Here is a 22,134-nt window from a genome sequence, read left to right as displayed (position 1 = left end):
CCGCCGGGCTGTCAACTGGCAGCAACCTGGCGGTGCCGGCTGTCAGTCAATGACGGCTCCGCCAGGGTCTTAATGTGGAGGCCACATCGCTGCCAAAGGACTGCCAGACTCGTAATGAGGGGCTAAGAGTTTCTCTCAGCATTCGTCATCTGAATGAATCTGACAATCATCCATCAATAACTCTGAGACATTGCTTCCTCATCATTAGGTTCATTAAACGGCAGTGTTTGATGTGCACATCCAGTCTCTCCGAAAATATGTCTATGGTTTCACCAACTCTCTTTCTTCTTGACTGAAAATGTACCTTTCATAGTCTACACTCAGCATTGGATTGAATTTGTGATTAAATTCTTCTTTTTTTTTACAGTATGTAAGTTCGTCAGCTTGTTGCATTTTCTTTATGACTTCTTTTACAGTCTCACCAGCAAGATTCTTATGTTGTTTGGTAATCTTCTTGTTATCTGTTTCTTCTAGTGCATCAATAAAACCATCAAATGTCTCTGTCATTGGCCATCTCTTGCCAATGTTTTGTGTTTTGGTAGTATCAAAAGGTGGTGGTGGTTTCAGAAAGACTGTGGCATTATTACTGTTTGTGGGATAGTCTAGCACTAAGAATAGAGATCTGACCGATACTGTCTGCTGTCCACTAGACTCTGTTTCATCTGTGCCATCTTTAAGGCCCTTGATGTGCTGGCCTGTGGGTCATCTTTGATAACCGCGGGGACTGTGCCTTCTTTCTTGGTCTTCGTTAGAAGAACATCCTTTCTATATTCCGATCACCGTTCTTGGTTTCTCAATGTTTGAAGACCTATGCAGTTGTTCTGAGCCATACACAATAACGTTGTTGTTGTGCCACTTCAAGTGTGGACGCCTCCATATGCAGAGCCCTGGGTACCTCTCCTTGGGCAATTTCCCCAGTGCTGTGGTATGATGACTCTCTTTAATCAGTTCCGGTATGCAGATGACTGTTTCTTGAATCTGACTGGCTTTGTTTTCAAATGTCCTTTTGTGTTGATTGACACTTGGTTGACCTCTGCCTTGCAGCACTTCTGATCACGTTAATCTGCAATTTACTCTCTCTATTTGCTACACTTTCAAAACCGGGTTCTATCCGCCTTCAGCGTTACCAATTTACATTATCCGTATAATGTACAGCTCTAAGTTGCCTTGTAGCGCGGTACCTTTATGGCCTTGTCAGCAGGTTCTTAGCTAGCGAGGTGTAAACTTCTCAGTGAGGCTTTCGTCATCTTCAAATGCCAGCTGAATTTGCGCTTTGACTCGACATACGGTAACTTTTGATTCCGCACTTTGACGGAGGCGCACATGGTACGCACAAGCAGTTTGCTTGGACCATGGCAAACTCTCTGGAAGAGCCCTGTTGATCTCTGGGTTACTTTTCCCCCATCTTGACTCCACTTGTAGCGTCTTCCCCAGCCTGGGTAACCACCAATAACTATGCCACACAGAGAGTTCGGTATTACACGTCTTTATTCATCTGCGTGTAACTGCAAACTATACATTCAACACCTCCATTCACTTCAACACGCTCTGGTTCTATCGAGTCCATCAGGAGCCTAAAGGGTTCTGTCCCTCATGACACTACAGAGGGGAATCATGTTCTAAGGCTCTAGGCTAACAAAGAAAATGTTTGCTTTCCTGTGCATAGGGATCTCCTATTTAAGCAACTTAAAGACGTGGGTCGGGTGAGCTTGATCACAGAAGATACATTTTTTAACCATGTATCCAGGTTTGTTATTGTGGATGGACTCATTGATGACACATTGGGGGTCATTCTGACCCCGGCGGTCTCAGACCGCCGGGGCCAGGGTCGGCGGGAGCACCGCCGACAGACCGGTGGTGCCCCGCAGGGCATTCTGACTGCGGCGGTTCGGCCGCGGTCAGACTAGGAAAACCGGCGGTCTCCCGCCGGTTTTCCGCTGCCCTACAGAATCCTCCATGGCGGCGGAGCCCTACCGCCATCCTGTTCCTGGCGGGTCTCCCGCCAGGAACAGGATGGCGGTAGGGGGTGCCACGGGGCCCCTGGGGGCCCCTGCAGTGCCCATGCCAATGGCATGGGCACTGCAGGGGCCCCCGTAAGAGGGCCCCACTTTGTATTTCAGTGTCTGCTTTGCAGACACTGAAATACGCGACGGGTGCCACTGCACCCGTCGCACCTTCCCACTACGCCGGCTCAATTCTGAGCCGGCGTCCTCGTGGGAAGGTTGATTTGCCCTGGGCTGGCGGGCGGCCTTTCGACCGCGGAGCGGTATTTTGGTGGGGGAAGTCTTGCGGGCGGCCTCCGCCGCCCGCCGGACTTAGAATCACCCCCATAGTGATGTAGTTTTCTTTTTATATTTTCTTCCCTTTCTGACTATTGTGTCACATTGTACTGTAAAATGTATTTAGACATCCTATCCCTGACAAGTCCTGGAAGTGCTGTAATTTGAATTAAATGCATGGTGGATATTAGCTGTAAAAACTTTTGGTTTATTTGTATTAATGCATTTTTTGTTTGGAATCGGTTTGCTTTCTTATATTATAATGTCCTGCATTTATGAGTCTGTGCACTACCTCCTAGACATGTTCCCCTCACTCTCTAATTGAACAGTTCTGGAGATTTGATTGTGGGAGCAATCTTGGCCACCTCACATTGTAAGGTGAGGAAGGTACATCTTACTTACTTTATTAAGATTTTGCATGTAATTCTTACTAATGTAAAATGCAATCTCATCTGAAAGTTATTTAGAAATCAGAGGTAGACATAACCTCTAGGACTAGACCAGAGTGGCATTCCATCGGTTCAGGTATGTTCTGTTGAGAGTCCTTACTACTAAATACAGACTTGGGGCCACATATAGCAAGCTTTTTGCACATCGCAAACAGCGAATTTCGCTGTTTGCGACGTGCAAAAAGCACATCGCACTGCACAAACTTCGTTTTGCAATTCAGTAACCTGGTTACTGAATCGCAAAACGGGTTTGCGACTCGCAATTAGGAAGGGGTGTTTCCTTCCTAATTGCGAGTCCCAGTGCAATGTAGGATTGGTTTGTGACCACGAACGCGGTCGCAAACCAATCTCATTGTGCATCCATTTCAAATGGGTGGTAACCCATTCGCAAAAGGGAAGGGGTCCCCATGGGACCCGATCACCTGTTGTGAATGGTACTGAAAACATTTTTTACTGAAAACATTTTTTCGGACCACTGCCTGCTCTGAAGAAAGTTACCGAAAATGTTTAATTTTTCGTTTTTGTAATGCATCTTGTTTTCCTTTAAGGAAAACGGGCTACATTACAAAAAAAATAACTGCTTTATTGAAAAGCAGTCACAGACATGGTGGTCTGCTGTCCTCAGCAGGCCACCATCCTTGTGAGGGCCGCCATTTGCAAGGGGGTCGCAAACTGCGACCCACCTCATGATTATTCATGAGGTGGGTATTTGCCTCCTTGCGAATTGCAAATGGTGTCAGGGACACCATCCAACATTTGGATTTGCGATTCACAAATTGCGAGTCGCTCTGACTCGCAATTTGCGGGTCGCAAATCTGAAAGTAGCTACATGTGGCCCTTGGTCTCAAAAGATAATAACATGCAATAATTATTAGCTGTCCCTTGCACTAAGACATTCTTAGTGGTTTCCGGTTGCTCAAGGTGTTGAAGAAGTCAGATCATAATTTTCCTGTGAATTGTGATAGAATTTTAATAGCATTCTCACCGGTCAGGAGTTAAAGAACAAGTTACTTTCCTTCGGTAACACCTTATCTGGTAGAGAATCTACCTTACTGCAGATTCCTTACCTTAGAATAATCCCGAGGCATCACACTGGATCCAGAATTTTTTGTGAGCAGTACTGCTAGGTGCCAGTGTGTGGTATCTTAGGGTCCGAGTGGCATCACTGACACCAGGAATAACATGCACAGTGCCTACATAGGTGCTTCACCTTTTCATGATTTTCCACCACAAAAGTGCAGAACAACAAAGAACACTGTTGACTGGTGTGTGAAAATAGGGACCTGAAAAGGGAACAGATCTGTACCTAAAAATTCATTCACAGAGTGGGGAGGATGGGTGGGTCGGCAAAGCATCTGCAGCTAGATAGAGTCTCTACCAGATTAGGAGTTACCAAAGGCAAGTAACTTCCTAGTTTCCTTAATTCAAAAACAGCTTCAGCTGGTGCATCTCCAGATTGAGACATGATGGCAAATCAAAATGTGCAGCGTTCCAAGGCAGAAAAACAGTTCCCAATGAAAAGTTCAAGAATCAATAAAAAGATCACCAAAAATATGGAAGCAGAAAAAAAGTCCAAAAAGAGAATAATTAAACACAAGTATTATTTGCTTACGTAGTGGTCTGCACTGAAAACAGTAGTGTACACTTAATCACTGTATGTCAAGTACAAATACAAGTCCAATCCTCACAGTTGATCACCAATGTTATAAATGGGGTCTTTGGTTGGCAGCCAGGTTACCCCCTGTTCAAGCAAGGACCCTCACTAGTCAGGGCAAAGGAGAAATACAACTGGTTAACTCCCACTTACCTCCTTCTGTAGCTTGGCACGAGCAAGCAGGCTTAACTCAGAAGCAATGTATATAGTATTTTTACCAACACACTCACTCAGTAATATAGAGAAAACACTACAAAATGGTCACCACATCAGATTCGAAAAATAGGCAATATTTATCTAAATCAAACAAGACCAAAAGGACAAAAACCCAACATACACAAGTTAAAATATGAATTTTCAAAAGAATAAGAGTCTTACACTAAAGAAATCAATGGAAACAATGATTTTGCACAAACTACTAGGTTACTGTAAAAAATAAAGCCGCACAGGTGAGCATGTGTCAATTCCTTCATCGCAAGGGAGGTTGTGCATTATTTATTGTCAAGTCGGGTCGGCGATGCATTGTTTTTCTCCCTCGCAAGAGAGCGATGCGTAAATTTCCGGACAGGGCACCTCAGATCCATGCAGTTGGGTTGACTTTGACGCCCATGAATGATTCGTGGAAAATCCTATTGCATGGTGTAGGAAAGTACCCTCTTTCTTGGCATGGTTACCCCTTTTTTCTGCCTGTCAGTGTGTTGGATTGTATTCACTGGGATTCTGCTAACTAGGACCCCAGTGATTATGCTCTCTTTCCCAAAACTCTGTATTTTATCCCACAATTGGTATACCGGTGCCCAATGTAAGCCTCTAGTATATGCTATCCAGGTACCCAGGGCATTGGGGATCCAGGGGATCCCTGTGGGCTGCAGCAGTTATTCTGCCACCCAAAGGGAGCCCAGGCAAAGTGTTCTGCAGGCCTGCCATTGCAGTCTGCGTGAACCGGGTGCATCCACCCATTTTCAATATAGGTCACTGCACCACGTCGCTATAAGTCACCCCTATGGTAGGGCCTCTCATCCCAGACGGCAGGGTGCATGTACTTGTGCATGAGGGCCCGCCTGCACTAGTAGAGGTACCCCCACAAACTCCAGACCCGTTTTCCTGGACTTTGTGAGTGCGGGGATGCCATGTTAAACGTGTACTGGACATGGGTGACTACCTATGTCCAGCTACATAATGGTAACTCCGAACCTAGGCATGTTTGGTATCAAATATGTTGGAATCATACTCCAATATTTTTGCAAGTATTGGTTGTATGATTCCATGCACTCTGGGGGCTCCTTAGAGGACCCCCAGCATTGCTTCCATAGCCTTCTGAGGTTTTCCAGGCAGTCCCAGCTGCTGCCACCTCTCAGACAGGTTTCTGCCCTCCTGTTGGTTGAGCAGCTAAAGCCCAGGAAGGCAGAATAAAGGATTTCCTTCAGGAGATGGGTTACAACCTCTCCCTTTGGAAATAGGTGTTAAATGACTTGGTAGGGGTAGCCTCCCCAATCCACTGGTATGCTTTAAGGGGCACATTTGGTGCCCTCCGTGCATAAACCAGTCTACACTAGTTCAGGGACCTCTAATCCTTGCTCTTGTGTGAAACTGGACAATGGAGGGGGGAGTGACCACTCCCCTGTCCATCACCACCCCAGGGGTGGTGCCCATAGCTTCTCCAGAGGGTCCCTGGGCTTTGCCATCTTGGATCCAAGGTTGGCAGAGAACTTTGGGAGCATCTGAGTGGCCAGGTCAGGCAGGTGACGTCAGAGCCCCCTCCTGATAGGTGGTCACCCAGCTAGGTGACCAATCCCCCTTTCAGGGCTATTTAAGATCTCTCCTTTGGGTAGTTCCTAGGACTCTGCTTGCAAGATTCCAGCAGGGTTTCTATGCATCCCTTACTTTGACTTCTGAACAAAGAAACTGCACCTGGACTCTCCAGGACCCGACAATCTGCAACAAAGGCTTAGACTTTGTCTGCAACAATGTTTGTCCTGCTCCTTCCGGCTTTTGCAACATTTCCCCGGTCGTGCATCCTCTTATGACAGCCCGTCTTCAGTCTGCACAGGAAACAAAAAGGAATCTCCCTTGGAGTGAAGGAGTCACTCCCCTGCATCTTCAAGCATCAACAGCAACTACGATCGGCTGCATGGATCTCCTCTCCTGCTGAGCTGCATAGATCCAGCGACACAGGTGGTAGTTGGAAGTGTTTCAGATGGTCCTCTCTTCCAGCTTTCCAACATGGGTGGAGGTAAGCTCTTGCCTTCCCACGCAGGACAGTACCCCCAAGCACTGTGTCCTTTGCAGCTGCCAAGGCTTGTTGGCACTTCCTCCAAAGGGTCTTCAGGCATTGTGTAGCTCCAGTCCCCAGCACTCCTTCCTACGACGCACAACTCCCTGAGTGACTCTCCTGCGGCGTTGGACTCCTTTTCGTAGTGCTGCATGGGCTCTATTTGCACCATCTGTGTCCCCGTCCTGCGGGACTCCTGTGCATGATGCCTGTGTTTCTGTGGGCTTTCTGTGAATCTGAGGGCCCTCTCTGGCTCCCCCTCCTTGGTTGAGTCCTCCTGGGCCTTGCTGGTTCTCGGCAGCACCATTTTCCTCCAGCCGCAGTTTTTGCCTGTGCCAAGGCTTGTTGGTGGAATCCGGACACGCAAATTCAACTGCAATCTTCCTTCCAGCGTGGGGCATCACCTGCATCCTCTAGGAACTCGACTCCGACTTGAGGGCTGCAGTGCTGACTTTTCTTCCTCACTGTCAACCAACTCCTGCTTTCCTCAGCTTGGTGGGTAGGGGCTCCTATCCCCACTGGACTCTGCTGTGTCTTCTGGACTTGGTCCCCTATCTTCACAGATCGTCCTATTCAGGAATCCACTGTTGGTTTCTTGCAGTCAACTCTGGGTTTTGCACTTCTCTTTTCTTCTTAGTGGGTGTTCTGGGTAAATTCTAGTAATTCACTCCTGCTATCCTGGCTGCTGAGGGGTGTTGTGGTACTTACCTTTGGCTTTCCTGGTACCCCCAGCGGCTCTCTACACACTCTACTTACCTAGGTGGGGGTGACACTGGCACATTCCATTTTTTCAGTATATGGTTTGTGCTCCCTGAGGGCCACTATTCTCTATTGTGTTTTACACTATTTGCACTGTTTTCTAACTATTCTTATGCCTATTTCTGACAACTAGTGCATATAATGTGTGTATTACTTACCTCCTAAGGGAGTATTGCCTCTATAGTATTTTTGGTGCTGTTTACCATAATAAAGTACCTTTATTTTGTAACACGGAGTGTATTCTTTCATGTGTAAGTGCTGCGTGACAACAGTGGTATTGCATGAGCTTTGCATTTCTCCTAGATAAGCCTTGGATGGTCATCCGCAGCTACTTCTAGAGAGCCTTGCTTCTAGACACTGCCTACACTAAACTAATAGGGGATACCTGGACCTGGTATAAGGTGTGAGTACCTTAGGTACCCACCACACACCAGGCCAGCGTCCTACACACGGTGTTAGAAAACCACACTGCGTGGGGTTTGCGTTAATCTCAGCAGCTGCAAGCGGGTGTTGCGTGTCGTTTCTCCAGCTGCAATGCATCGATCTCACAGCTGCAATGCAGGAGCGTCGATTTTAGCCGTGAGGCCAGCATCGCGTCGTTTATCAGACATGTTGCAGAGGGTGCATTGAAAAATTCCCCCCACAGTATTCGGTGCATGGATTTTCAGCTCTTGTCTGCCAACTTCACCTTTCAGGGGCCCAGGGACTGGATAGGGCACCACTTGGCAGGAGTCTCAGCAAAGAGTCCAGGAGCTGGCAGAGGAAGTCTTTGATGACCCTGAGACTTCAAAACAGGAGGCAAACTCAGTTCAAGCCCTTGGAGATTCTTCTCAAGCATGAATGCACAACAAAGTCCCCTTTCAGAGGCAGAAGCAACAACTGCAGGATAGCCCAACAAAGCACAGTCACAGTAAGGGGCATCACTTCTACTCAGCTCTTCAGCTCTTCTCCTTGGCAGAGGTTTGTCTTGGTTCCAGAAGTGATCTAATTTTCAGGGATTTGGGTCTAATATTTGTACCCCTTTCTGCCTTTGAAGTAGGCAGTCTTCAAAGGAAAGTCTCTGTTGTTCACAAGATACTGCCTTGCTCAGGCCTGGCCCCAGACACACACCAGGGGGTTGGAAACTGCATTGGGGGAGGGCAGGAATAGCCTATTGAGGTGTAAGTGACCACTCCTCCCTCCACTCTAACCCAGATGACCCATCAGGAAATGCAGGCTACACCCCAGCTCCTTTTGTGTCACTGTCTGGTGGAGATTCACAAACAGCCCAACTGTCAGTCTGACCCAAACATGGAACATGCAAGCAGGCAAACTCACAGAATGGTTTAAGCAAGACAATGCTCACTTTCTAAAAGTGGAATTTTCAAATCAAATCAAATCATTAACATTTATAAAGCGCGCTACTCACCCGTGCGGGTCTCAAGGCGCTAGGGGGGAAAGGGGGGGTTATCGCTGCTCGAACAGCCAAGTCTTTAGGAGTCTCCGGAAAGCGGAGTGGTCCTGGGTGGTCCTGAGGCTGGTGGGGAGGGAGTTCCAGGTCTTGGCCGCCAGGAAGGAGAAAGATCTCCCACCCGCCGTGGAGCGGCGGGTGCGAGGGACGGCAGCAAGTGCGAGGCCAGCGGAGCGGAGGGGGCGGGTGGGGACGTAGAAGCTGAAACTATCAATTGAAAGACCAACTTCACTAAAAGATGTATTTTTAAATTGTGAGCTCAGAGACCCCAAACTCTAAATTTCTATCTGCTCTCCAAGGGAAACTGCACTTTAAGGATATTTAAAGGCAGCCCTCATTTTAACCTGTGAGAGAGATAGGCCTTGCAATAGCAAAAACCAAAGTTGGCAGTATTTCACTTTTAGGACATGTGAAATACATCAGTACATGTCCCACCTTTAGCATACACTGCGTCCTGCCATTCGGGCTACCTAGGGCCTACCTTAGGGGTGCCTTACATGTATAAAAATGGATGGTTTGGGCCAGGCAAGTGGGTACACTTGCCAGGTTGAATTGGCAGGCTAAAACGGCACACACAGACACTGCACTGGCAGATCTTAGCCATGTTTACAGGGCTACTCATGTGGGTGGCACAAACAGTACTGCAGGCCCACTAGTAGCAGATGATTTACAGGCCCTGGCACCTCTAGTGCACTTTACTAGGGACTTAGTAGTAAATCAGATTTGCAAATCACGGATAAACCAATCACCAGTACAATTTACACAGAGAGCATATGCGCTTTAGCACTGGTTAACAGTGGTAAAGGGCCCAGAGTCCTAAAGCCAACAAAAACTGGTCAGAAAAAATAGGAGGAAGGAGGCAAAAGGTTTGGAAGCGACCCTGCAAAAAGGGCCAGGTCCAAGAGCGCTGTAGTGTGGCATGTAGCAAATGTGTTGTTGCCTGTACATCTGTGTTCCCCTGCCTCTATGTGTTTAGTGTGGTGTACGTCTTGTTTGTCCTACATGTTAGGCGTGTTGTCTGTCTACTGCTTGGTATGGTGACTTACCTACGAGTAGGCCATTGCCAGATTGCCCATCCTGGAACCGCTTGTTGATGGTGGAATGCCGGAATATGTAGGCATCATGTTCGCTGCAGGGGTATTTTGCAACAATGTTTGAGAAGAGTCCACAGTGGTCCACAATGGCCTGCACATTTATGGAATGGGTGTGCTTGCAGTTCCTGGTTAGGTGTTCAGTTGTTGCAGGTGCACCAGTTGGACATGGGGCGGTCCATTGCACCCAGCACATGCAGGAATCCTGAAATTAGATAGACACCTTGCTTGGTCTCCTGCTGCAGTTGCAGGGTGTTGGGCAAGCAGAATGTGGTGGGGTGTGAGGCTTATGATTGCATCCAGAACCTTTGGAAAGAAGAGAGAGAAGGATGGCTGGGAGATACCAGACACTTGTGCGCCCATTGTCTGAAAGGATCCAGGCGCCAGCATATGGAGGACAGCGAGGAATTTGGTCATGGGTGGTATGTTTGTTGAAGTTGCCACCTTTGCAGTGATGCCTGCCACAATGTAGTGCAGTAGGCGTACAGTTGTCTACTGTTTCAGACAGTAAGCCCTGATGACATCTGGTTCCCTGAGCCCAAGGATGGTTGTACGCTGTCAAAAGATCCTCTCCCCCCTTCTGCGCTGCCTTTGTGGCTGCTTTGGTGGTGTTTGTGTTTGCTGCGGTGGTGGTGAAGGGACCTGTTGTTGTTGCTGACGTCGGCAGTGTGTACCAAGATGGAGCAGTAACACTTCCATGTTGTCCTGGAGATTGGAAATGCCCCTTAAATGTGTGGTGTGAGAGCCTCTTTGTAATGCCTGGTCTGACCAGGCATTAAATTTTGAATCAAACCGTCCTTTGCGTAATTGTTTTGGGTCCGCTTCTTTAGTGTGCATCAATTTTGCATCTGGATGGAAGTAAATATGGCTCTGGAGGGCTAGTGTTATTTTTTGGAAGGGAACAACTGCCTTGCATATCATTGTCACAAAACGACGCAAGGTGAGTTGGCACACCCAGAAAATGACACGAACTCTGTTATTTTGATGATGGGTCTAACGTCAAAATATAAGTATGGCGTTAAGTTAGTGCACTTTTGCATAACAAAAAATGATGCTAAGGCGGTGCAAACTATTCATAAGTATGGCCTAAGGTCTCTTGTCTGGCATTATTAAGTCTGAGCCCTGATGAGCCGTGATTACATAACATGATGACCACAAGTTGTGTGGAGCAGGTGGGGAAGATAGAGACAGGCGCCGCTCTGCCAGTGTGATTCCCTTACTGATCACCCCTAATGCCCGATGCAGAAAGCCATCCAAGGTGGTACCATGCGTTGACCATGGTGGAATGGCTATCCATTTCCCCATGGCATATAGCTGGTAATTCCTTAATAAGCCCACAAATACAAAAGGTTGAAGTAACAGTACCTTTTAAATAAAGACAAAAGAGGGGTGGCCCAGCCTCTTCTGGGCCATGATGGGCAAACCATCATAACACATATGGAGAGTAAGGGAGAATAATGAATAAACCAGAAGGAACACAGCCACACTGTTCTTCCTATATATATATGACCAGAATTACACAAAGGAGTGCGGGGTTCACTTATTAATAAGGAGCTATCAACAGGGGGAGTTGTCCCCTGCGGCTCTGAGACCTTACTAGGTGAAACATTATTGTTAAATGCTCTGGAGAGTCATGTTTTGTAGGTGAGTAGGGAAAGTGTTCTTTACTGACTAGGTGGTATCACACACTATATAGGGGGTCATTCTGACCCTGGCGGGCGGCGGAGGCCGCCCGCCAGAGTTCCCCCCCCCGAAATACCGCTCCGCGGTCGAAAGACCGCGGAGGGTATTCTAAGTTTTTCCCTGGGCTGGCGGGCGGCCGCCAAAAGACCGCCCGCCAGCCCAGGGAAAAACTCCCTTCCCACGAGGATGCCGGCTCGTAATCGAGCCGGCGGAGTGGGAAGGTGCGACGGGTGACGTTGCACCCGTCGCGTATTTCACTGTCTGCCAAGCAGACAGTGAAATACTTGTAGGGGCCCTCTTATGGGGGCCCCTGCAGTGCCCATGCACTGCAGGGGCCCCCAGGGGCCCCGCGACCCCCCCTACCGCCATCCGGTTCCCGGCGGGCGGACCGCCGGGAACTGGATGGCGGTAGGGGGGGTCGGAATCCCCTCGGCGGCGCAGCTAGCTGCGCCGCCTTGGAGGATTCAAAAGGGCGGCGGTACACTGGCGGGAGACCGCCAGTGTTGCCGGTCCGACCGCGGCTTTACCGCCGCGGTCAGAATGCCCTGCGGGGCACCGCCGGCCTGTCGGCGGTGCTCCCGCCGACCCTGGCCCCGGCGGTCTAAGACCGCCGGGGTCAGAATGACCCCCATAGTGTCATGCTTCATCATTTGACCACCTAGCCCCACCCAGGTAGGACAGTGCCATCTGGGCGGACTCAACCTCACTGTTAAAGGAATAGGAGGGAGTGCGTAAATTTTAACTGATCTGGAAAGATATGGGATCCAGCTAACCTAAGGTATACTTAAAAACACCTAACAAGTCACCTGTGTGAGAGTACACTTTTAATAATGGTGTCTGTTGGTGTGATTAAAAATAAAGTGGGACACCTCTGTGAGAGCAAGGACTCACAGGGTCGCCTATCTAACAGTCAATTGCCAACATGTTTCTGCCCTCTGTGTTGAGCCAAGGAAGGTCTCAGGGCATTTGTCAGTGCCTCGGATCCCTGCATCCTTAAACCCAACATGCAGCCAGGACCCAGTAGAGGTGAAGAGTTGTGATGAAGCCTGTGAAGACCGCTCAACCGCAGTTTGGGTAATGTAAGAGAAATTTCTTACACTCTGCCTCCCGGGGAAATCTTGAATGGAACTGATTACAAGGGGAGCATGAACCTTTTTTACGGGTTTCCATGAACGCCCACAAGGATTATATACCCTTCCAGCCAACAAGGTATTGAAGCTTTCCTTTAAAGCACAGAGCAACTTATTTCTTGAACCTCATACTCAGGGTGCCCATCAACAGGTATGGAAGCTGGTCTCTTTTTAGGCTGGGGCCCTGTTCAATGAAGATGACGTTTTAACTGGAAGACATGAAAGGAATGGTGAACCCTCCAGGAAATGGAAACCCTGCATTGTACAATGACAGGATTAATCATCTTGGAATTTTCAAAGGGACCAAAAAAGCTAGGAGAAAATTAGGAGCTACAAATTGAGTGAGGCAAATTGATAGAAAGGCAAACTCTGTCATCTTTGTTTTAGCTTAGCAGTCTGCAGATTCTAAAGTAGCTTTTCGTAGAACTTTTAGGACCTTTCTAATCACCCTTGCTCCAGAGGTACTGAATCATGAGTTTCCAAGGAATCAGGAATGTTTATAGGATGGAACCTAGTTAAGGCGAAGAGTGGAGAGAAGCCAGTGGAAGTAGAAAAATAAATATTATATAGAAACTGTGCCACAGGTAAGAGAGACTACCAGTTTTCCCGGGCAGCAGAAATGTAGCAGCGTATGAATTTTACAAGAGTTCGACAGCCTCTAAGTGTGTCCATTCAACTGAGGATTAAACCCAGGCATTAGAGCTCACTGGATGCAGGTTATGGCAGAGAGCTTTCCAAAATGTAGAGATGTATTGAGGTTCTCTATCATACATACATTTCTAGGGTAGTCAGTTTAGTCTAAATAGGTCAGAGTAGAAAATTTCAGCCCTTTCCAATGCAGTTGTTGGTTTGAAAAGCACTAAAAAGTAGGTCATATACAAGTCTACTTTAACCATTACTGTAGTGTAAGTCTGCGTTGGAAGGAAATCTACTATAAAGTCTGTAGAGTTGATTTTTCAAGGGTTGGAAGGAAGCTCAGTTCTCAGTAATAGTACAGGTTTTCTATGTGTTTCAGGTTTGTTTTTAGCACAGTTTTCATGACTTGATAAACCTTATAACATTATGGTGAGGAGACTGGCACCAGAAGTATCTTCTGATTAAATCTTCCATGTCTGTTCTACCTCTAAGTCCCTAATTCAGTGAATCATGGCCTAGTTGAAGTATTATTCTCTGTAAATGTTTGAAGGAATTAACTAAACTTGAGGAAAATAGTGTGTGTTTAGTTTCCTGGTTTATTGATTCGAGAAAGATAATGGTGGTAGATAACATGAAGGATGTAATTATCTTCTCCATAGTTTTGAAAACATTTTGTGCTGGATATTGCCTGGACAAAGTATATGCAATAATATTGTCTGAACATGGAAGGTATGTAAGAAAATTCATTTGGTTAAAAAAGAATATCCAGCTGGCTTGCCTACTATCCTGGCATTTTTGCGTGTTGGAGAACTTAACGATTTCTGTGATTGGTGTGAAGCGTTACCTGAAATTGGTCTACAAGTACAAAATATCTCCACACTATGAAAGATGATCTTAACGCAAGAAGCTCCTTTTCTATGACAGACTAATTTATTTATTGCAGCTGGATAGAATTTGTGAGAAAAAAGTGTGATGGGATGTGTTTCACCATCTTTTCTAACTTGAATCAAGACAGCGCCCATAGCTTGGTCAAAATGGTCTGTCTTAAGAATTAATGGCTGAGGGACATCAGGTTGTTGCAAAATAGGGGCTCACATGAACTCCTTTCTCAGCCTTTTAAATGCTGTAAAGGTATTGTGATTCCATTGAAAAGATATTTGCTTTTTGTATAGTTCTGTAATCAGAAAAACACATTTGGAGAAATAATAAATTTCCGGTAATAATTTTCTAGGCCCTCAAACGCTTTGTATTTTGTTACATCGTTTGTCCTTTACCAAGGTCTTTTTACTGACAGGCCAGTCCTTACTATGCACAGGGTTGACCCTGTACAGAAGTCCTTGGACAGGTTAGTCTCTCACCAAACCCCATTACATGTAGTCTAAGTCCTGTACAGGTCTTTGTCTCATTATGTAGTCAGGGTCCTACTATGTACAAAGTTTGTGCTGCATATGGCTCATCACAGGGAGGCCAGTCCCTCACTAAATCGTACTATGGACAGTTTTTTCTCTGTGCAGATATCTTTGAAACGATTGCAGTCTCTCATGACAGAATACTACTCAGCTTTAGCCCTATGTTGTTTTTAATTACGTTTTGAAATTGCTCTTGTGGGATTCCACCAGGACTAAGAAGAAAATATCTGTAAAAAGGTTATTTTTCTAGAGCTCTCCTGCAGGAATACTGAAATTAAATAAAAATAAGTTTAAATAAAACTGTATCATTGGAGAAGTAAGACGGCTCAGAGGACAACAGTTGTCTTAAAAGCGTGTTAAGCAAACATAGAGGTAGAACTGGATGGATACTTTGAAATTATTAAGGAAGATTCTGTTCTCATTTGCTGTGGAATGGGCTACATGTCTGTGGCAGACACCAGGCATGTCAAAGCAAATGTTGTTGTGGTATATTGATCCCATTCCACGGTCAGGGAGGAATGCCAAAATTGCTTTATTACCATGTTCTTTGGGATTTTTGGTGAGATGGGTTGTCCGTCCCCTGGAGCAGAATGCTTGTGATATTCATGTTTTGCAGTCACATTCCTCACTGCTTTTTTCCCTTTGCAGGTTAAATTCATCCAGTTCCTGCATTCTCTGGTTCTTTGCTTTGCACTATACAGCGGTGAGGTAGTTTTTGATGCACATGTTGCATGGCACACTGTCTTTGCTGTATTTTGGCCTATTCAGGATTGAGTCATTTTACTTTCGTTATAGGTGCATTCTCACATGTCGCAGATTATATACTCTTTCTCTTTCGATTGACGAATGTTGACCCTGGCTTGCTAATATGTGGCTTGAATCTCCAGTAAGTGGTCAGCACGATCCCTTGTTTTCACTATGCCAGGATACCACATCACTTTCACTTCCTCACATGACTTTGTGCTGCACGGTTGCTGTGTCACTTCAGGAATATCTATGGCATCACACCAGAATTTTTTTTAACTCTGTTTTATTTTTATTTTGCTTTAATTTTTTATTTTGTTTAAATGTTGTTCCTCATAATATATACAGGCCTTTAATACTGCAGAGGGCCTTTGTGGTGGTTTAGCCCGCTACAGTACACTTTAAGGTGATACTATACATTTTCCGTTAGGTGTGCATTAAAAAAGTAGTGCAAGCCTAATAGCAAACATTTATAAATTGAAGGCAAATCTATTGTCACAGTTGTTCATGTTTCAGTTTCACTTATAACAATACTTACCTTTTGTTAACAGTAATAGGTTGCTATAGCAGATAGTTATAATATAGAAACATAAAGATATACATAAGATAAGCAACATTAAATGTTTCTATTTTTAAAACAGTTTATGTTGCTCTGTAAAGAACCATTTTTATATATTCTGAAAGTTTTTTTGAGGTATTTCCTTCCATAACTGGGTTATAACTGAAAAAGAGCAAAAGGGCATCAAATCATGGAAGGCAAAAAAGCACTAGTTTTTCTTAGGGTACTTGCGCTCTGACCAATCGGTCACGGATGATGGTGATTTATTCTCCACTTAACATCACCATGGAACATTCTCTACAGAACAGAGTTATGTCTGCATATTCTGGTACCCCATCAGAATGTGCAGCAACAGCACTTGATGTAGAAGCCTGCGCTTCTTGTTTGTTTCTGAGCCTGAGCAAGTCGCACAGGGTGCATGGCTTTCATGTGTTGAATTTTTTGTGATAAATATTGTAGGCCACAACCCTACTAGACATTTTCTTAATGTCTGAGGTATTAGAAGAAATTGCCATGTGAGTGAATCCTTGAAGGATAATTGTGTGATCTCCTTTTCCTCCAATTCACTATTCTGCTCTTCCTCTGAGGCCACTGCCAAAACTGAACTTTCTAGACTGCAGTAGGTCTTTCAGCTGATCTGAGGACAATGGCGCTTCTGAGGGGTCTCTAGGACCGAAAAGGCTCAACCCCGCTGGACAATTTAGAGCACCCATGTGTCTGAAGTTATGGTTTGCTATTGGTTGGCAGTGCCTGATCATTCCTCCTACAGAGTGTCCATGTTGCAAGAGCATACTAAAAGGGTTTGAAGGCAGCGGCTGCCGAGGAGTGGTGGGGGGCAGACTGAGCCGATCTTTAGCCTTGATATCCGCAGGACATGTGGGAGCAGCGGCCACTAAAAGGCTCTGAAGCCTGTTGGCTGTGCTGGAAAGGACAACGGTAGTAGTCCCTACCATAGCCACAGAAGGAGCAAAGGGAAGAGTATGGCTGGTCAGGGACCATGGCGAGCCCCAATGACTGGGCTGTGAACCTACTGTCCTTAAAGTGCTTAAAGTGCCTCAACCCCAAATCAGCTTTCTTTCCACACATGCAAGTGCCATCAAAGGGCATGTCCATAAGAAATTCCTGGACATTCCCTGAAAAGTCAGTTACCTCAGCCAGGTGTGGCGGCGAAGTACGACTGAGGAAGCAATGGCCCTGCCCAGCAAATCTGTCCTGTCAAGCCCACATCTGAACTTTGCTGTGTCCCTGCCATCACTGATAGCCTGGTGCAGGGTGACTCAGTGCTCCTCTGAGACCCATACAGTGTGGCTATGTCAACCCAAAAGTCATGTCGGGTTCAAATGTTGTGTAGCCATTTTAGCTATAGCTCCATGCACATTATTTTAACACACTAGCCAAGCCGCTGTGCACTCTAACCTAGATATATTTTATTTTGCTTTATTTTATTGTTACAATAGCCACTTTTACGGTCTTGTTTTATTTTCTGTTTATCTAACTGTTTTTGCCTAGGCCAGCACTCTGTTCTCAAACAAGACATTCTTGCTCACTCTGTGCTTCTTCCACGGCTACAGCACAGTACATTGCTGGTGAACATGGTATAAGTTTAGTCTCCGACATTCATAGAAAACACACATTCTTACGTTGGGACATTTTCTCAGAACATCAGCTGTGTTGTTATAAAAACATCTCCTTGTCCCTTACACGTTAGAGGGAGATTCCAGCCAGAGAACCTGCACCTGCACTTGAGGGGGGATTCCTGTGGGATGGCGGATAGCTGACATCAGGTCTGACTCCAACTGGGCACACAGTTCCAGGGTTGGGGGACGATCAAGCCTGTAGGTGATGATTACATGTCTTTCCTCCTATTAGACAGGTCCCCCAGCGGTCTGTACACTGGAGGATGTCGCCATCTCCTCACATGTCCCAGCGGACGGTGCCTATGAAGGACAACAGCGAGCACAGAGTCAACCAACTCAGAGGTACGTAAACACAGCTTACTCACAAAATCATTCATAACCCGAATTTTGCCTGTATGAGTGTTGAGCCAAGGCCTAGGTATGTGTGACGCACTTAAAAATAAAGCCATGTGGGCCCCTGAAATGGCGGCTGCTGACCTGTAAAGAGAGACAATGGGATGTGAGGTAACTGCGCTGGCGTTGTACACCGTAGCGGTAGGCGGCCGAAGACTGCGGCGCAATTCTGCATTTGTTAACATTGGACCCTATGGGTCCCAGGAGCCAATGACGATGTACGCCAGCTGTGACGGTACGCACCGCCACGCATGTGACCGCCATTTTCTATCTGTTCAATCACTCGATACCTGATCTTAGACAGGAGAGGACCTACACTGCAAGTGCTGCTGTGACCTCAGTCTGGAAGAGACAATGGCTTGTGCGTCTGGGGAAAGGGCCCCTGCCTTCAGCACGGAGGAGTTCGAGAAACTTGTGGATGGGGTCCTCCCCCAGTACACGCTACTCTACGGTCCTCCAGACAAACAGGTAAGTACACTGTGAGCATGCTGTTTGGGCAATGCCTGTGTGGAGTGGTGTGGATGAAAGATAGGGGGGGAGAATGATGTGTGCATGAAACGACGGTGAGTGCATGTGCCCCATGGCAAGGGTAGGGATGCGGGCCAATGACTGTGACGGTGCAGTTGGTAATAACTTCTCTTTTTCCCCTGTACAATTCATGTAGGTCAGCACCCACCAGAAGAAGGATATTTGGCGTGCCATCACCAAGGATATCCGGACCCTGGGGGTCTACCACAGACGGAGCATCCACTGCCGTAAAAGATGGGAGGACATTCGCCGCTGGAGCAAGAAGGTGGCGGAGGCCCAGCTGGGGATGGCCTCCCAACATGGGAGGGGTGCCCGTCGCACCATGACCCCCCTGATGTTCAGGATCCTGGCAATGGCATATCCGGACTTGGATGGGCGCTCGAGGGCATTACAGCAGCAACAAGGGGGTGAGTACCTTCTCATTCTGCTGATTCAGCGTGCAGTGGAGGTGTCTGGGTGGGGGAGGTGGGCTGTGGGTTTCCCTAGGCCAGGGTGAGTGTGCTAGTTAAGTCCCCTTTTCAGGCAGACCCCCGTGGCACCCCACCCCACCTGGGTACAGTGCCAACTACACCTAGTCAGGCTCCTTTGACATCCATGTGTGCAGATATCGGCCATAGCCTTGTAGGCCATGTCCCAGGGATTGAATAGTGGACCCCAAGTGTGCGGCGTAGTGCAGGGGGCTTCTGTGTCTGTTGTGTCCGCCAACAGTAGCGGTAATGTATGCACTCAACATGTCTTTCTTCTGTCTTCCCCCCTCTTTTTGTGGTCTCCCTGTACATGTGTGCATTAGCATCATCAGGCGGAGGAGTAGTGGCACCGGAGCAGGAGGGAGCTGCATCCCACATGGCCCTGGAGGGCGACACTGTGGAGTCTGATTTCACCAGTGGGACGGAGGACGAGGGGAGCTCCACGGCGGGGACAGGAGCTGACACCAGTGATACGGACTCGTGCTCTGATGGGAGCTCCCTTGTGGTGGCGGGCCCATGTGTGCCCCCCACATCTACAGGTACAGCCGCCACCCCCCCTTCCAGCACCGCCCTTCCAGCAGCCTCTCAGCCTTTGCCCCGTGCCCGCTCACCCAGGAGGGTGGGCATCTCCTTTGCCCCAGGCACCTCAGGCCCTGCCCCAGTCACCCCTGCTGCCCTCGGTGAGGAGGCCATTGACCTCCTCAGGTCCCTCACTGTTGGGCAGTCTACCATTTTGAATGCCATCCAGGGTGTAGAGAGGCAGTTGCAACAAACCAATGCATTCCTGGAGGGCATTCATTCTGGTCAGGCAGCCCTTCAGCAAGTTTTTCAGACTCTGGCCTCAGCACTGATGGCAGCCATTGTCCCTGTCTCTAGCCTCCCCCTCCAACTTCCTCCACCCAGACCCAATACCCTGTACCTCAGCCTATCCCAAGCACACCATCAGACCAGCATGTACACACCTCAACACACAAAGGAATCTCAGGCAAACAGAAGCACCACACATCCTACAGGCACTCATGCAAGCATCACACACATGCAGAAATAGCAACATCCACTGCCTCCACTGTGTCCCCCTCCTCCTCGTCTCCCCTCTCCCTCCCAGTCTCATCTCCACTCACACCTGCATGCACTACATCACCAGCACACCCACCACCACACCCCGCTCACGTGCACTCACCACCCCCACTACCATTCACACATCCCCTGTGTCCTCTCCCAGTGTGTCTGTGACGCCACCTCTCAAGGTACACAAACGCAGCCACACACCCACCCGACAGCCTCCAGGGCATGCACCTTCACCCAAAGTCACCAAACGGACACCTCCTACAACCACAACCTCTTCCTCCACTCCCAAACCCCCTACATCTACCCATCCCAGTGTTCCTAAGAAACTTTTCCTGGCCACCCTTGACATCTTTCCCTCACCTCCCTGACCCCGTAAGTCTCCTAGGGCCCAACTCTCCAGGTCCCAACCTAGCACCTCAGCCACAACATCTGCGGGACCAGTGTCCACTACCTCTGTCCTTGGCAGGATGAAGCACTCTGGGCACAAAGCCCCCTCCAGAACCAGTGGAGAAAGACATCCACTACCTCTGTCCTTGGCAGGATGAAGCACTCTGGGCACAAAGCCCCCTCCAGAACCAGTGGAGAAAGACATCCACTGCCTCAGTCCTTGGCAGGATGAAGTACTCTGGGCACAAAGCCCCCTCCAGAACCAGTGGAGATTCACATCCACTATCCTCTGTCCTTGGCAGGATGAAGCACTCTGGGCACAAAACCCCCTCCAGAACCAGTGGAGATTCACATCCACTACCTCAGTCCTTGGCAGGATGAAGTACTCTGGGCACAAACCCCCCTCCTGAACTAGTGGAGACTGTTATCCACTTGAGAGACTGTGGCTTTGCACTCCCCAGGATTGCACAGTGGGCACACCACCCACTTGTGAGACTTGTGAGGCTGTGGCTTTCCACTCCCCAGGATTGAACAGTGGGCAAACCACCCACTGTGGAGACTTGTGAGACTGTGGCTTTGCACTCCCCAGGATTGGACAGTGGGCACACCACCCACTGTAGAGACCTAAGAGACTGTGGCTTTGCACTCCCCAGGATTGAACAGTGGGCAAACCACCCACTGTAGAGACTTGTGAGACTGTGGCTTTGCACTCCCCAGGATTGAACAGTGGGCATGGGGCCCCCTCGTGGATTTGGCGTCGTGCACTCAACCAGCTGAGGTGCCCACCCTTTCCCTTCCCCCTGAGGTGCCTGTTTTATTTCTATCCGATGCCCCTGCAGTGGTCTCTCCGTCTTGTTCGGGTATCTTGTGTGAGCCTCGCCCATGCGGTGTGGGCCCAGTGGTCCACGGACTTTAAGGGTCGAATACCTTGGACTAATATTCTTGCTGTATATATATTTGTAAATAGTGTATGTATATTATTTGACTACTGAATTTTAATATATTACAATTGTTCACCTCATTTCCTTTTGTCTTTGTATTCTTCCGCGGGGGCTGGGGGGTGTAACTGTAATGTATCATGCTGTATTAGTGTGTGTGTTGTCGTGGGGGTGTTGCATGTTGCGTGTGTGTGTCACAGTTTTTTTCCTCCCCCTCCCCTGTGTCGTAGGTGCAGTACTCACCGTGGTCTTCGCCGCCGACGTTCGTGCTCCTAGTGGAGGAGCAAGAAGATAAAGGCTAGGAAAATGTGGAGCTCTGGTTCCATGGCGTCCTGGTTCTTCGTGGGGTGTGCAGAGGTGAGTGTTTTCCCTTCGAAGTCCTGTTTCCGCAGTGTTTTTGTTCGCAGTGAATCTGCCCCAGAAAAGGTGGCGGATTGGTAGGTTGTGATACTGTGGGCGGTACATTGTCCTCCGCCTGTCTTGGCGGTGACCGCCATGCTGTTTGTTTGTACTGCTGTGGCGGTCGGAGTGTTAAAGTGGATGTCTTTGTTGGCGGTTTCCGCCACAGTCGTAATTACATTTTTTTTTTCACCAGCCTGTT

The sequence above is a fragment of the Pleurodeles waltl genome, chromosome 5 (genome assembly GCF_031143425.1).
Source record: "Pleurodeles waltl isolate 20211129_DDA chromosome 5, aPleWal1.hap1.20221129, whole genome shotgun sequence".
Classification (NCBI taxonomy): Eukaryota; Metazoa; Chordata; class Amphibia; order Caudata; family Salamandridae; genus Pleurodeles; species Pleurodeles waltl.
Note: the sequence above shows the minus strand (reverse complement) of the source record.